At 43.9% G+C, this 15,659-nt stretch overlaps 1 long non-coding RNA gene across 1 annotated transcript; it reads left to right on the top strand.

Moving 5' to 3' along the window:
* The first annotated feature begins 2,850 nt into the window (after positions 1–2,850).
* On the top strand, positions 2,851–13,868 carry LOC129458067 (uncharacterized). The gene is made up of 2 exons (XR_008649527.2): positions 2,851–3,157; positions 13,585–13,868. It is a non-coding gene; the product is annotated as an uncharacterized lncRNA (long non-coding RNA).
* The last annotated feature ends 1,791 nt before the right edge of the window (positions 13,869–15,659 follow it).

The following is a 15,659-nucleotide window of genomic DNA, read 5'->3' on the forward strand; positions in this document are numbered from 1 at the left end:
ATCACACAAAATACCAAGGAGAAGGAAAGTAAGGTAGGAGGTCATCAAAAGTATTTCCTTTGACTCTGTGAAATCCTCTGTCCCAACTCTCTTGCAAAGAAAACTAAACCAGCATATACCATATAAGGTCTGTTTTTCCATAGCCACGTCCTCCCCCTTTTCCTTTAGTACTTTTGTTCAAACATGTATTGAACCGGTGGGATATGCAAGACCTTCTTTTGGGAACTCATCACCTCATCTGGGGCCTATGCTTTGTTTCAGGCTTAGCACTTAAAACAGTCACGGAGGCCAACGTCATGGTGAAGGAAGCTGACTACCCACCTGGGGTCTTCTCATCCGTGGAGTGAGTCAGCACCGATTACGGAGCATCTGAGGCCTCTCACAGTGAAGTGCATTTGGAAAGTAGTCCCTCCTCTGCACTCACATGCACAGTCTGGAGAGTCAGGTTGTCATCATTCACTCAACATCCATTCATTCAGTATTTACTGGGCGCCCACTGACCGTCAGGACGGTGCTGGGAGCTGGGTTCAAAGCGGCGAGCTAAGGACAATGTCTGTCCTCAAGGAGCTTACATCTTAGCAGGAGAAGTTGGACAATTAAACACACACACACACACACACACTTTAGGAGGTAATAAGTGCAATGCAGGAAGGCCAAATGGGGTAAGGAGACAGAGTGACAGGGTGGCTGGTGCTAGACAGGGTTGTCAGGAAGGTCCCCTTGGATAAGATGACCTCTGAACGGAGACCTGAGAAACGTGAGGGAGTGAGGATGAAGACACCGGAGGTAAGAACATTTCAGGCAGGGGAGCAGTATGTGCAAAGGCACTGTGGGAATGTTTGCTGAATGCATTCCAGGAACTACCAGCAAGTCAGTGTGGCTGAAGTGCAGCAACGGAGCAGAGTGGGTAGGAAGCAGGCCACCCGAGGGTGGAGAGGCCCAGCCCTGCAGGCTCTGTGGGCTGTTGTAAGGACTTGGCATTACGTCCTGAGCGGGATGGAAAACACTAGAAGAGTTTTAAGTAGTTACATGATCTAACATAGTGGAGGCTGCATTTTATTTTTTTTTTTTGAAGACAGGGTCTCACTCTGTGGCCCAGGCTGCCATGCAGTAGCATAACCACAGCTCACTGCAGCCTCAACCTCTGATCTCAGGTGATCCTCCCACCTCAGCCTCCCCGGTAACCAGGACTACAAGCGTGCGCCACTACGCCCAGCTAATTTATAGTATTTTTTGTAGAGATGGGGTTTCACCATGTTGCTCAGGCTCTCAAATTCCTGGGCTCAATCCATCTGCCCTCCCTGGCTTCCCAGTGTGCTGGGGTTTCAGGGGTGAGCCACCATGCACTGGCCATGCATTTTGTTTTTTCTAGAAACAGTGGAGAAAAGAAGAAAAGATACCAAATAAATAAGAATTAAGAGACATAATTTTTAAAAGAAAGAGACTGTCCAAAAGGACTCCAAACACTGCTGTGGGTTTCCTACTTTGCATAACAGTAATTCTATTTACCTTGTATGAATGAATGTCTTTCCTCAAAAAGTATCATAAACAGTATTCAGGCAATGGTCTTGGAAAGCAGAACTTGCCACAAGATGACAATACGAGCCTTGAGCAAAGCAGTAAGTCCCAATGAGTCACCGGGGATTTTCCTTCCTTCTTTGCCAGAGTGAAGGCCATTTCCCTCTCCTTTCTCTGAACCCACCTTAAAGATAAGAATGAGCTGGCCGGGTGCGGTGGCTCACGCCTGTAATCCCAGCACTCTGGGAGGCCGAGGCAGGCAGATCACGAGGTCAAGAGATCAAGGCAATCCTGGCCAACATGGTGAAACCCCGTCTCTACTAAAAATACAAAAATTACCTGGGCTTGGTGGCGGGTGCCTGTAGTCCCAGCTACTGGAGAGGCTGAGGCAGGAGAATCGCTTGAATCTGGGAGTCAGAGGTTGCAGTGAGCCAAGATCGCGCCACTGCACTCCAGCCTCGCAACAGAGCAAGACTCTGTCTCAAATAAATAAATAATAAAAAATAAGAATGAGCCTGAGGTATACCCTTGGCTTCTTCTTTCTGTAAGTCCAGAGTCATCCATCATGTCACGTTTTATTTTTAGCACTAAATTAGTTTTAAAAATCTATTAATAAAACTATTAATAAAATTAACAATAGCTAATATTTATTTGGTATCCATCACATGCTTTATAAATATTACTAATTTAAATTGCTATAAGAACCCTTTTTGTCCAACTATTGGGGCATGGAAGATAAAAGAAAAAAAGAACCTTTGAATACTGTTATTACCCCCATTTTAGTGTTCAGGACATTGAGATGCGCAAAGCCTGAAAAAATTTGCACCCAGTTTTATCTGTGGTTCATAGCAGAGCTGGAATTTAAACCTACTGCTGTCTGAATATAAATCCTGTGTTCTTAGCCAGTAAGCTATACTGCCCCTAACCAATGTGCAGGGCCAGAGTCCAACAGGGATATATAAGCATAGATCCTAGTTGCTTGAATTCAGAGACTAGTTGGAGCCAAGACCCACATAAAGAACCGAAAAGGGAGAGGGTAGCCGTGTACGTGTGGGAGTGGTCAGACCCCAGAAGGAAGGCTTTGGGAAGCAAGAGCAGCAGGGGCCAAGGTGTCAAGGGTTATTCATTGTTACGTATTCACTGTTGCCACGGATAGTATGCAGATCTAGCAACTCTTCAAGCAGTGTGCCTGCAGCTGTGTGAACGTGTGTATCTCCACTCAACGTGGGCCAACTAGGAGTAAGACCTTCTTCCATTAGTAAAGAAAGTATATTTAGCTGGGCATGGTGGCTCACACCTATAATCCCAGCATTTTGGGAGACCAAGGTAGGTGGATCACTTGAGGTCGGGAGTTTGAGACCAGCCTGGCTAACGTGGTGAAACCCTGTCTCTACTAAAGATACAAAAGTTAGCTGAGTGTGGTGACAGGTGTCTGTAGTCTCAGCTACTCAGGAGGCTGAGGTGGGAGAATCACTTGAACCCGGGAAGCAGAGGTTGCAGTGACCTGAGATCATGCCACTGCAGTCCAGCCTGGGCGACAGAGTGAGACCGTCTCAAAAAAAAAAAAAAAAAGAAAAAGAATGTTTGGACACCTAACAGCAACTATGTTCTCAGCTCAAGAAGTCTGGAGCTTGATGAGGTGAGCCCTTAAGTCGATTTTTCTAGCAGCTCCCATCTATGGAGCACTCATTCTGATCCAGGCACTCTGCAAGGCACATGCCAAACATGAGTGTAATCTAATCCTCACTGCCTGGGGAGCTGGTTTCTGCATTTTGCAGATGAGCTGAGTAAGGTGACCAAGGTCTTACAGCTTAGAGATGTAAGAGCTGCGACCCTATCCCAGTCGATTCAAAGGCCAGTGTCTTAATCTGCTGTGTGCTTCCTAATTTCTAGGCACTCAGACTATACTCAGGGTAGTATAAGCAGTGTGTGTGTGTGTGCGTGTGTGTGTGTGTGTGTGTGAGAGAGAGAGAGAGAAAGAAAGAAAGAGAGAGAGCAAGCTCTAGTAGGCACTGGAAATCCAGGCAGAGGGCAGGCCCAGACTTGTCCCCTCTAGCAATACACACAGAGGAGAGAGGTTTGGGGCTTTAATCCCCATCTGAAGTTCTGCCACTGTTTATAGAACTACTTTGCACAGTCACTCTCAGAACAAAGCTTTTGCTCAAAGAAGCCCACACCCTCAGGCTGGGCAGGTGCGTCTGAGGCTGGGTTTCCTGGCATAGACACCCTGGCCATTTGGGCAGCAGCTGTGCCCAGGACCTCCATGGATGCCTCTCCTGCCTCCCTGCCCTGCTCCCCTCATCTGGGCTCACAGGATGGGCTCAGCTCTCTAGGTTCTTCATCCAAGGTCTCATCCCAGCCCTGAATGCTCATGGGAGACCGTCAGCAATGGTGAAACCACCAAAATGCTGGAAAGAGATGCTCTGGTGGGTCCAGGCCTCACAACCAAAAAGACTCGAAAGCCTTTTCCTTTTGACAGGTTCCTTCTGACCTAGAGGATGATGGCCTCTTACCTTCCAGCCTTGGAATGCATCCAACCATCACTTATTGAGCACCCATAAGTCCTATTTCTTGTTTTTAAAAATAAAAGAAAGAGGCTGGGTGCGGTGGCTCATGCCTGCAATCCCAGTACTTTGGGAGGCCAAGAAGGGAGGATCGCTAGAGGCCACGAGTTTTGAGACCAGCCTGGGCAACACAACAAGATCCTGTTTCTAAAAAATAAAAAGAAAAGAAAAAGCCAAGTGTGGTGATGCCACAGTAGCCAGGACTAGGCCTGTAGTCCCAGCTACTCAGGAGGCTGAGGTGTGAGGATCACCTGAACCCAGGACTTCGAGAGTACAGTGAGTTATGGTATGATCACACCACTGTGCTGTACTCCAGCCTGGATGACAGAGCAAGACCCAAGACCCGATCTCAAAGAAGAGAGAGAGAGAAAGCGAGTATTTATTTCCTCTTAGATGTAAAAGGCTTTGTCCATTCAGCTTGGTGTGTGACCTTGTTTGCTATGAGTAGGTATTTGAAACTCTTAATTTATTTGAGTCAACTTAAATCAAGCTGATCTGCAAATTTTAGAATTCCTGTGTGTTATAAAGCACACAAGTATGATCTTCTTTATGTAAAAGGGAATCCACACACCGGCCTTGTATGTATGCATTGGGAGGCATCCTGAAAGATGTTCCCCAAGATGTCACATGTGGTTTTCTTCAGAGGATGAGACCTTGAGTGGTTTTTTTTCTTTTGTCCTTGTTCTCTCCTGCATTGTTCAGGAAAGTGCTAGGCAGAGAAAGATAAGCACCATCACCCACTTACCCTTTCAAACCTTGCCCACTGGAGCGCCTGCTGGCACAGACAAGACTCAATCTGAGTGCCTAACACAACCCAACAGAAAGCTTGTGTTCATTCTTAAACGTCATGTAAATGTTGTGTTATACTCCACAATATACTGTTTAAGCCTAAAAGTGTTCTTGGTTATTTACCATCAAGCAGAATTAATGCTCCAGGAAAATACTCCAGATTTATCCTGTGGCTCTCTCCATGTCTCCAGTGTAGACTGTCAGGACTTATAGGATTGGGGCCACTCCGAGCAGCAAGGAGATGACAGTCTGTCCAAATCAGGGTTCTAAGACTTTCGGATTCTCTGCTAGTCTCCTGCAGTTGTAGAAGGCTCGCTGGCAAGGGATGCAGAGCTCTTTAAGTCTGGAAGTGCTAGTCAGGTAAGCTTGAAATGGGCTTTCTTCAAAAGGGGTATTAGAATTCTTTAAGTAGGGGTGCTCAGGAAAACTTGCAAGCTCTAGAAAAATCTGTTGCATTAATAATTCTGCTTCAATCCTTGATAAGGTCCTCTAACTATCTCAAACATGCCTCTGGCCCCTTGGACTAGGGATTTATGCTTGTTGACTTTTGTTCTATTTTCTGGATTTTCAGGACCTGACAAAGCTTGCTTGACCAGTCAGGTGAAACTAGTCTTTAAACCTTAATGACCCGGATTAGCCATCTTGAGACTAACAGCTGATATCACTGACAGTGGCCAAGACACAACATGCAAGGTGGTGCATGACCTAAGCCCTCGCCAAGCTATGGTCAATGCATGGCCCAGACTTAATGGCCTGTGACTTCAGGAATAGTCACATGCACTCTATTTTCAGGCGATATGTGTCCCAATTTGGGATTATCTCACAGTTAATACAGATGAAAAAGTCTATTGGGTGCCCATACAAATATTCTGGTCTAGTTTCTAGTTCTCACTTTGTATCTGACCACATGATTTAATTACTGAGGTTGAAACAAAGACTGGCCCTGGCTCATTTATACTGGAGAATGACTCGGGCAGGTTCACTTGGACTTTGACACAAATCACCTTTCCACTGGAGTGTGGCTAAAGATGTTTCTGGGCGTCTCAGGACAAGCAAACTCCCTTTAAAGTAGGTTTTATTTCTGGGAAGACTACTAAAACACACATGGCCAATTTTTATTTTTTAATTAAATGAAGACATTTTAAAATAAATAAAATGTACACGAGGGCATCTGATACTGTTCCTTATGCTTTCCCTCTATCTGGCATGTGGTCAAGGTTGTGCTATATAAACTAAAGTAACAGGACCTTTTGTGGAGTGCTGGGTTGTTCAGCCATCAATGCCAAAGGGCTTTGGCAGCAAGACAGAGAGCAGGAACACTAAGCGGAAATATCACAGTCAACTTGCTTTTTTCATTAAGATGGTGATAATAGAAGGATGGAAGTAATACATTGTCAAAAGCACAGAACTGTTGCTCCCCTCACACACTGGAAATGTTATTGATATCTGAAATCACCTGGTTTGAAAAGAAAAAAAAAAGAAATGCAGAAAAAAGTTTTCTTTAAACTGGATTTTTTTTGAGGCTAAAAATGTGCTATTTTCTGGAAGTTAATAAATCACTACGCGACTTTGGTTCAGGTTTTCTGGAAGAACCTCTCTTTGGATTAGCATCAGTTAAGAATGCATTTGGCTACACGTAACAGAAAACACTGCTATAGAAACGGAAAGAGCTAAGGCTTTCTTTCTCGCACAGGCAAGAAGTGTGGGGGTTGTCGTCAGGGCAGGTCTGGCTGCTCAGTGAGATGTTCTCGGGGACCCAGGTTCTTTTCATCTTTCCACTCCTCACTTATTCTTAACATCGTCAGGCTTTCCATGTCACTTACTGAATATCATCTGTATATTTTGACATCTGCATTCTAGGAGGAAGAGCAAAGGGTGAAAAGAGAGCTTCCCCTTGGTAAAGTTTAGTCTTTTGACTTAAAAAGTACATGTTCTCCAAGGACCTCTTCCCATATCTCAAGACTGGAACTGTGTTAAATGGATTCCATCAGCTGCACAAAGGCTGAGAAAAGCAGCCCTGTGAACTGTGTTGCTACCCCATATAAAATTGGGCTTTCTAAGTAAGGATGCCTGAGGGAGACAGAGATGTTGGGTGAACAATTAGCAGTATCTGTCACAGTGGCTGGGACCCGGTAAGGAATCTTGGTACCTGTATAAAAGTCAGGATCTGGCTGGGTGCAGTGGCTCATGCCTGTAATCCCAGCACTTTAGGAGGCCGAGGCAGGCGGATCACCTGAGGTCGGGAGTTCAAGACCAGCCTGACCAACATGGAGAAACCCCGTCTCTACTAAAAATACAAAATTAGCCGGGCATGGTGGCACATGCCTGTAATCCCAGCTACTTGGGAGGCTGAGGCAGGAGAATCGCTTGAACCTGGGAGGTGGACGTTGCAGGGTGAGCCAAGATCAAGCCATTGCACTCCAGCCTGGGCAACAGGAGCAAAACTCTGTCTCAAAAATAAATAAATAAGTAAATAGCTGGGCATGGTGGTATAATCCTCACTACTCAGGATGCTGAGATGGAAGGCTTGAATGAGTCTCAAAAAAAAAAAGAAGAAAAAAAAAAGTCAGGATCCATCCTTCCAAACAATGCAAATGGTTTTCCACTGGGTTTGCAGCCAACCAGTGGCTACAGTAACGTGGCATCTGAACAAGGGCCACCAGGTCCCAAGGTCTGTGATGCCTATGGCCTTGAATGAGGAAAAGAGTAAGATTACAGCTGTATCCTCTTATTCCAACCTAATGGTACTTCATGAAATCATTAGCATGCATTACCAGTAAGGTGGCTCATTCATATGGTTCCTGATAAAATACATAGCTTTCATTTACAGCTAAGTAACGGAAGAGATTCCTTGACTCTGTCATTTACGCTTCTTTCCTCTCATGCCGAATGTTACACAAGGCTGCTTAAATTCCCTGTTTCCAATGATTTAAACAATTGACTACACTTCTCAGCAAGCACTTCTTCCCAGCTCTCAATCTTGTAAAAAATTCTATTCTCCAGCTTAAAGACCTCTCTAGATTTATGCCCGGCATTGTTCGCCATGCTCCTATTTGGGAAGTTTTCTGTTCAGGACTCGTGGCTCAGGAGACTTTTGAACAATGTCAATGGGCTGGGGGTAAGGCTCAATATTCACATATTTCAAAGTCAGGACTGGCATCTACAAGCACTGCTTACAGATTATTCAAAGCTCATGATTTGCTTAAAGCTGGTGATTTTATTTTAAATTTATGGAAGATTGCACAGTATGACTTACAAATCTCACTACAGGGATTTATAAGTGCTGGGCTACTGTTTAAAAATAATAGCTGTACACAATCAAATTGTATTTGGCTTATGCTTGGTTATGACCTTCAGATCTCATAAAAATGCTCCTCTGCATAACCAGTCATTTTCTATCGTGAAACTGGGATATTGTGATTTTTTTATTCTAAGTACACAAAATCCACAGGCAAGAGAAAATAAATATCTATTAAAAGAAGGGGAGATGAAAGTGAATTCCTTCTACCAAAACGAAGTAAACCAGGCAGTTAAGAACAGCTAGCAGGATACAAATGTTCATCTTGTATCCACATTCACCCCCAATTTCTAGTTGCTACTTTTCTTCATTACATAAGAAAGTGGTTCACTCATTCTTGGGGAAGGACAGTCTTTTCCAGAACAAATGAAAATATTTTCTCAACGAGGTAAATATAAGAGAATGGCATATTTCAAGGGCTGGCTCTTCCCTGCCCTTGAGAAAAGGGAACCAGCAACAGTGGTGAAGGCAGGTTTTGAGTCCAGGTAGTCTTGTTCCAGAACCCATGTCCTTGACCACTACCCTATACTGTGGGGTTCTCACCATCCAACATGGAGACCAAAGGGCACCGATGGGTCTCCCATAGAGGGATGAGGAGGGGCTCTCACACCTGTTCTTGGGAGAAGAGGTAAGGGTTGTTTGAACTGGGCATCCCGGAGCACCCATGCTGGGACCAAGGCGGGTAGATCCTACCATCAACATGTAGAGTCAAAGGGAGAAATAGAAAAACAACCAGAAGACAAAAGTTAAGTGCAAAAAGCCAATCAATGAAATTGCTTTCTCATGTGTGAGCAACAGAGCTATAAAAAGAACTTTAAGCAGCTTTTCAGTCAACCCTTTACAGCCTATCCACCCAAGAAACAGCCTCAAAATTCAACTCTCTACTTTTTATTTAGGGCCAATTTTCATCAGATGTGTCCTTACTGCACCCCTCTCAGGTCAGAATGATCCCCACCTCGCTATCAGGCAAGTTAGGCTGGACAGCCCAACATATACTCAGAGCTCAAGAAATCTCATTGAAAAAGAAGCTCCATCACCATCCTGTATTTCAGAAGCAGCAATCACATAGCCAGCCAAAGTGAAATTAAGAAATTTGCATGTCATTTATTATTATCCTCCTTGTCTGTCAAGCAGCCTTCAAAAACATGTTTTCCTCCTTTCAAAAGAAGCAAATTGTAATGAGCTCATTCACACTAAGGATCTCAGGCCAGGCTATGTTTCTCCACGAGTATGCAGAGGGTAAACTTCCACAAGGGAACAGTGGCCAATTGATACACTGCTTTCTTTATCCTAGTACCCAGAGCATTCTTTCCCACATATGGTGACTTACATCTTGTCTACAAAATGGTCTCCATTCCAGCATAGTCTTTTTTGAAATCAAAAATATTTCAAGTTGCCAGCCTGGGCAACATGGTGAAACACTAACTCTACAAAAAAGATTTTTTAAAAAATTCGCCAGGTATTATGGCATGCTCCTGTGGTCCCAGCTACTCAGGAGGCTGAGGAAGGAGGATTGGTTGAATCTAGGAAGTTGAGAAGTTGAGCCATGTCCATGCCACCGCACTCCAGCCTGGGCAACAGAGCAAGACACTACCACAAAAACAAAACAAAACAGAGCAAAACAAAAAACTCCAAGATACTGTGTATTAGATTAGGGAATTGTTGATTTGTTAGATAAGATGATGATGCTATGGTTCTGAAAGGAAATGTCCTTATGTTTTGGAGACGCACAGTGAAGCATTTACGGATGAAATGTAGTGATATTTGTAATTCACTTTAAAATATGTTAGTAAAATTTTTTAATAGATAAAGTAAATATGGTAAAATGTTAACAGTGGATATAGCCAAGAAATGAGTTGTGTCCATTAAACTTTTCTCTCTATAGTGTTGCGTGATGAAACATTTTCGTAACAAAAGATCAAAAACTGCAAGATGGAGCTTCCCTGAAAGCTGCCTGGCCTCCTCATCAGAGCACCTTCCCCCTCTTCTGGCACCTGCAGCCACCTGTAGCCAGGCCTCTCCATTTAAGTTCTGAAGCTGTTGAGGGGCTTTCTCTATGTGCCAAGCACCATTCTAAGCACTTCTTATTAATTACATCATTTGCTCCTCACCAAAGCCCTATGCAATAGCTAATGTAGCAACTATTATCCCCATTTCACTGAGGTGTAAATTGAGACCCAGAGGTGTGAATGTGCCCAAGATCACTCAGCTAGTAAGTGTCACAACCAGAATTGCAACCAGGTCATTCATTACTACGTTAAACCACTCCAGCCAATTAGTCATCTGAGGTCACAGTGCTTCTCTCATAAAGATGTTTGAAGGTGTTGGCTACACTTTACCGCCCTACATGATATCGACTACATTCTAGCAGTGCTCTTTCTACATGAGATAAAGATTGGTTCCTATTGTTTCTTCCCCTTTTTTGTATTTCTCTCAGAAACACAGTCAGTGTCTGCTTCTTCACAGACACTAGGTAAATAATTATTGATTGCTTTGCTATCTAGTAAGATGGGTCAAGGTCTAGGCTGATAGCAATCTTCGAAGCTTTCACCTTTGGCTGAAGATTCCTCTGTCTCCGTTATTCAAGTATGAGTGGTATAGTCCCCGCTCAGCAGGTGATAATCCTCCTCAGAGGCATCCTGAACCCATTTCTGATGCCCACCTTGGTTTGTTCCTGCCTGACTGAATCATTACTAGAAACAACAATGAATACTGTGGTGCATGTTTGTATGTGGACTCAAGGAACCTGGCTGAAACCAGCACATCTATCTGTCTGTCTGTCTGTCTGTCTGTCTATCTATCTATCTATCTATCTATCTATCATCTTTATCTATCTATCCATCTGTCTGTCTGTCCATCTGTCTATTTCTATATCTGTCAGTCATCTTATCTATCTCTCTCTCTATCTCTATTGCTCTATCAATCATCTATCTATTGCTATCTTTCTGTATTTATGTTTATCTGTCTATCCATGTATTTATCTTTCAATATCTACCTACCCACCTACCTACCTATTGACATGTGTGTAATTTTGATGGTTAGAAGCCAAGAAAAAGCCAGCATCTTTTATTGTGAACGAGTTTATCTAAAGATATAGATTTTCGGAATTCATCTCTACTCTGTTATATTAGAAATATATACTTCAGTGGGCCTTTTTGTTGAGCAAAGGTATAGCAAAGATCCGATTCCAGAATGGGAAGCTTTGAGCTCACTTGATCAAATTGTGGTGCATAATCACATAAAAGGTTGTTCAGGATGGGCACATTCCATTCTTACTTTTCTACAAATGGGTTTAGATTATATGGTCTCTGAAAATTATGTTCAGCTCTTGGTTGGTATATATTTTTTGCATATATATTTTTCAAGTGCTAGCTCACAGGAGGGGGAGAGCAGAGACTGGGGGGATGGAGGAAGCCCATCATCCCTTTAGGCAGGCAAGAATCCCTAGAAAAGACCAGACAAGGGTTGCCAGAGCCCTTTCTGACCATTCTACAAAAGCCCCACAAGCAGCGTTCTCCAAGACTGCATAGCCCAGTTCATTGTGTCCTGAAGGCTGTTCCAAGGGAGGCCGAGGCTCAGGTTGGGCTCTGCAGGGAGCAGGCCAGCCCCCGTGGGAGAGCATATTTGCTCTCACTGTAGCCCACCTTGGGAAAAAGTCTGTCCTGAACTCAGATGTGGGCACCTAGGGCCATGGGTCTTGCGTGGAAGGAGGTAGGCCACTCGTTCCCCGGGTCTTGAGGAGTTCAGTTCTGACTCTGGCCAGGAGAGGCATGCTCAAGGATCCTACCAGAAAGGTGAGATGGCTCCGGGAACTCGGCCATAGGTAGGAGCTTAGGAAAGATTTCTAAGGAGGAAATGTCTGTGGAGCTTTATGGCTACTGAAAGAGGGTAAAGCATCACGTAGGCTGGTCCAAGGATCATGTTGGCACTTCTGGGGCTTCCCAGGGCGCTGCCCTGGCTGAAACACCATTCTTCTTTGGCCACACAATTCATCTACAGCATTCTGTGTGACCTCACAACCTGGGCAGTCTGGGGAATTTGATGGCACAAGCGTGCATATCTACCCATTCTAAATTCTGCGCTCAGTAGGCTGGGATGGGGCTTTTGAACCGTGAGTAGCCTTCAAGTAGTTTAAAAAGCATATTTCTATTGTTTTTCCTTAAGTGCTTCAAATCACTGGTAATCAGAGAAATGCAAATTAAAACAACAACAGATAGGCTTTTTCTTCTACCAGGCTTGCAAAGGTTTCAAAGAATTATAGCTAGTGTTTACACAGGTTGAGTTACTCTTTTTTCCTACCTCAAGTCCTAAACAATACCAGGAAGGAGAAATAGTTCGTAGTTACCATTGTCTTTTACGTAATCATGTCATCAGCTTCAATGAAGAGAAACATTAACAGGGCTGTGAGCACTTTGGAATGGAAAATCATCCCAGGTATATATTTATTAATTAATGCATTCATTCAGGAAATAGTTACTGAACATCTAAGCAGCACAGAGAATGAAGGAAAGTAAAAATGCGTCAAATGCTGAGTATGTGTGGGGCACTGAGCCAGACTGTTGGATGAATTATTCTGTGAGTTGGGTTATAAGATCCCCTTTTCACAGATAAAGGGAGGGTAAGTCATTTGCCAAAGGTCACCCAGCTAATGAAAAGTTTGCTGGAGGCTCTGTGAGATGGAACATCCAGGATGTTCCCAGTGCTTCTGGAACTTGCCAGCTGTAGAGGAGACTGGGCAAGCACAGGTAACCCTGACACAGACACTGGGAGCCCAGAACCCTCAGGGATTCAGGCAATGCACACTCCAAAGAGCTAAGCAAGGGAGGATTATTCTGGTGCAAGCAGGGCTGTGCTAAAAAGACATCTCTCAGAGAAACATGTGAACAAAACTTTCTGGGATGGGCCACATTATTAAACAGAGGAGGGCAGGGAAGCAAGAGGAGCAGAACGTTCTAGAGGAAGAGGTCTGCTTGGGCAAATCACTAAAGAAGTGTCCAAAGCACACTCAGGAAAAACTGCCAACGAGGAAACCAATAAACAAACACACCAAACCTCGATCTTCACAGCCCTGAAAAAATTCTGGTGAAACCAAACTGGTTTGACGTTCACAAAGAAGATACACAAAAGACACCTGAGATGGAAGCGCAGCCAACATCCTGTGAATTTCTCCCCAAGACTTGAGCGTTTGAGTCATGGGTTTGGAAAGGAGTTTAGGACTAAAGATACCGATTATAGAATCATTGGCTTTCAGGCAGTTGGAGAAGTTTTGAAGAAGGGAGCCTGTGCTGAGTCCAGGGAAGATGGGTAGGACCCTGAATGCTAGTTCCCAAGCGTGGCCACAGAACTGGGTTAAGGTAGAGGCATGGAGGAGAAGTTCATTACGTAAAACTGGCTTTTTTTTTTCCTCACCTGCAGCGCATGGCACCCTGCCTTCCAGAGACGAGGTTCCCAACAACTGTGCTGAATGAATGGAGGAAAAATGAACCCAAACCAGGAACCCAAATCCTTGTGTGTGAACATAAACCTACTTCCAAAATTCTTGAGGAATCCCTAACTCAAGTCCCCCACGTCCTGTTTGGTTGTGCACAGAAAGAGATATCTACAAAAGGAGCCATGGGAACCTGAAAAAATGAGTGGGAAGTGGCAGTACCTTCTTATTAATGTGATCAAGACCAATAAATGTATATTGTAATTGTAAATTCTTTCTGGACTCCACATTTCTCCAAAACCTAAGGATGTCCCCAATTATCTCGAGAAAGAAATGTCATAAGATTCTCAAGACTAAAGTAATGTTAATTGATATTCATGCCATGGGAAGGGAGAGCGTGCGCTTACTAGGCAGCATCTTGAGGGAAGTCACCATACAAAATCAAACAACAGTTCAGGAATAGTCATAGCTCCTATTACTGTTGTTTAGACCACTCAGTCTTTTTATGGCAGCCCTGTACACTAATACAGTGTACAGCAGTGTTAATCATTAGTTGCTTTTGTTGTTTTCAAACAAATAAAAGAGAAGAATAACTTTCTTTTCTTGTTTTGTTTTGTTTTGTGACAGAATCTCGCTCTGTTTGCCAGGCTGGAGTGCAGTGGCATGATCTTGGCTCACTGCAACCTCTGCCTCCTGGGTTCAAGCAATTCTCCTGCCTCAGCCTCCCGAGTAGCTGGGACTATAGGGGCCTGCCACCGTGTCCAGCTCATTTTTGTATTTTTAGTAGAGACAGGGTTTCGCCATGTTGGCCAGGCTGGTCTCAAACTCCTGACCTCAGGTGATCCACCTGCCGGCCTCCCAAAGTGCTGGGATTACAGGCATGAGCCACCAAGCCTAGCCAAGAAGAATAACTTTCAAGTTTAGATATACAATTCAAAATTAGAAAAAATGTTCACGTATGAACTAAAATTTACACTTACGAAACAAAAATATTATACCTCACTAGTCACATCCTGTTTTCCTGTTTTAACCTTAAAACACAGATGAAAACTCCAAGTTGTCACATAGAACTGGGGTTGGTAAATGTTTTGCGCAAAGGACCAGACAAGGGTATCCTTTATCTGAAATGTTTTGGACCAGAAATGTTTTGGATTTTGAATTTTGGGGGATTTTTGGAATATGTGCAATCTATACTGGTTCACCATTCCTCATCTAAAAATCTAAAATTCAAAATGCTCCACCGAGCATTTCCTTTGAGCACCATGTCAGCACTTAAAAAGTTCTGAATTTTGGAGCACTTCAAATTTTGGATTTTCAAATTAGGGATACTTAACCTGTAATAAATATTTTGGCTTTGTAGGTCATATGAGCTCTCGTAAATACTCAGTTTTGCTGTTGTAGCCACTTATGAACAAATGAGTCTGACTACATTCTAATAAAACGTTATTATAGACACTAAATAATAATAATAATAATAGCTGCTATTGATTAAGTGCTTGCCATGTTCTGAGCAGAGCTAAGTGCTTTCACATTTGGTTACGTGCTGTGCCAAGAGCTCAGAATATGATCAGGAAAAAGACACAACCTCTCCCTCCTTACTTCCTGTACCCTTTCCTGTGTCATCCTCATAACCAGCCTATCACTAGCCCTATTTGATAGTTGAGGAGAATAAAGTTATGTAGCTACTCAACATCATGCATCTAATAAGTGGCAAAAAAAAAAAAAAAAAAAAAAGAGGATTTGGACTCAGCGTGTCTGATTTTAGAGCCTGTTTCCATAACCCCCACACTCCAGGGCTTGGGAGTCTATTGACAGCGAAAGCATCTTCCAGTCTCACAGGACCGTGGGGCTGTGGTGCAGTCCTGAGAGGCGCGTGCATGTGAGGAACACCACGTGAGAGGCCCAGGAAAGGACAGGACAGCCTCGAGTCCCGGGGGAAGCCGCTCCCCAGCACCGTGCATTATGGCCGGTGTCATGGTCCCATGTTGGGTTTGCAAAGGCCTCAGAGCCTTGAACCAAGCAGCAGGAAGCAATTTCAGTCTTTGGCCCAGACCTCTAGGCC

This window comes from Symphalangus syndactylus, chromosome 19, assembly GCF_028878055.3.
Source record: "Symphalangus syndactylus isolate Jambi chromosome 19, NHGRI_mSymSyn1-v2.1_pri, whole genome shotgun sequence".
Classification (NCBI taxonomy): Eukaryota; Metazoa; Chordata; class Mammalia; order Primates; family Hylobatidae; genus Symphalangus; species Symphalangus syndactylus.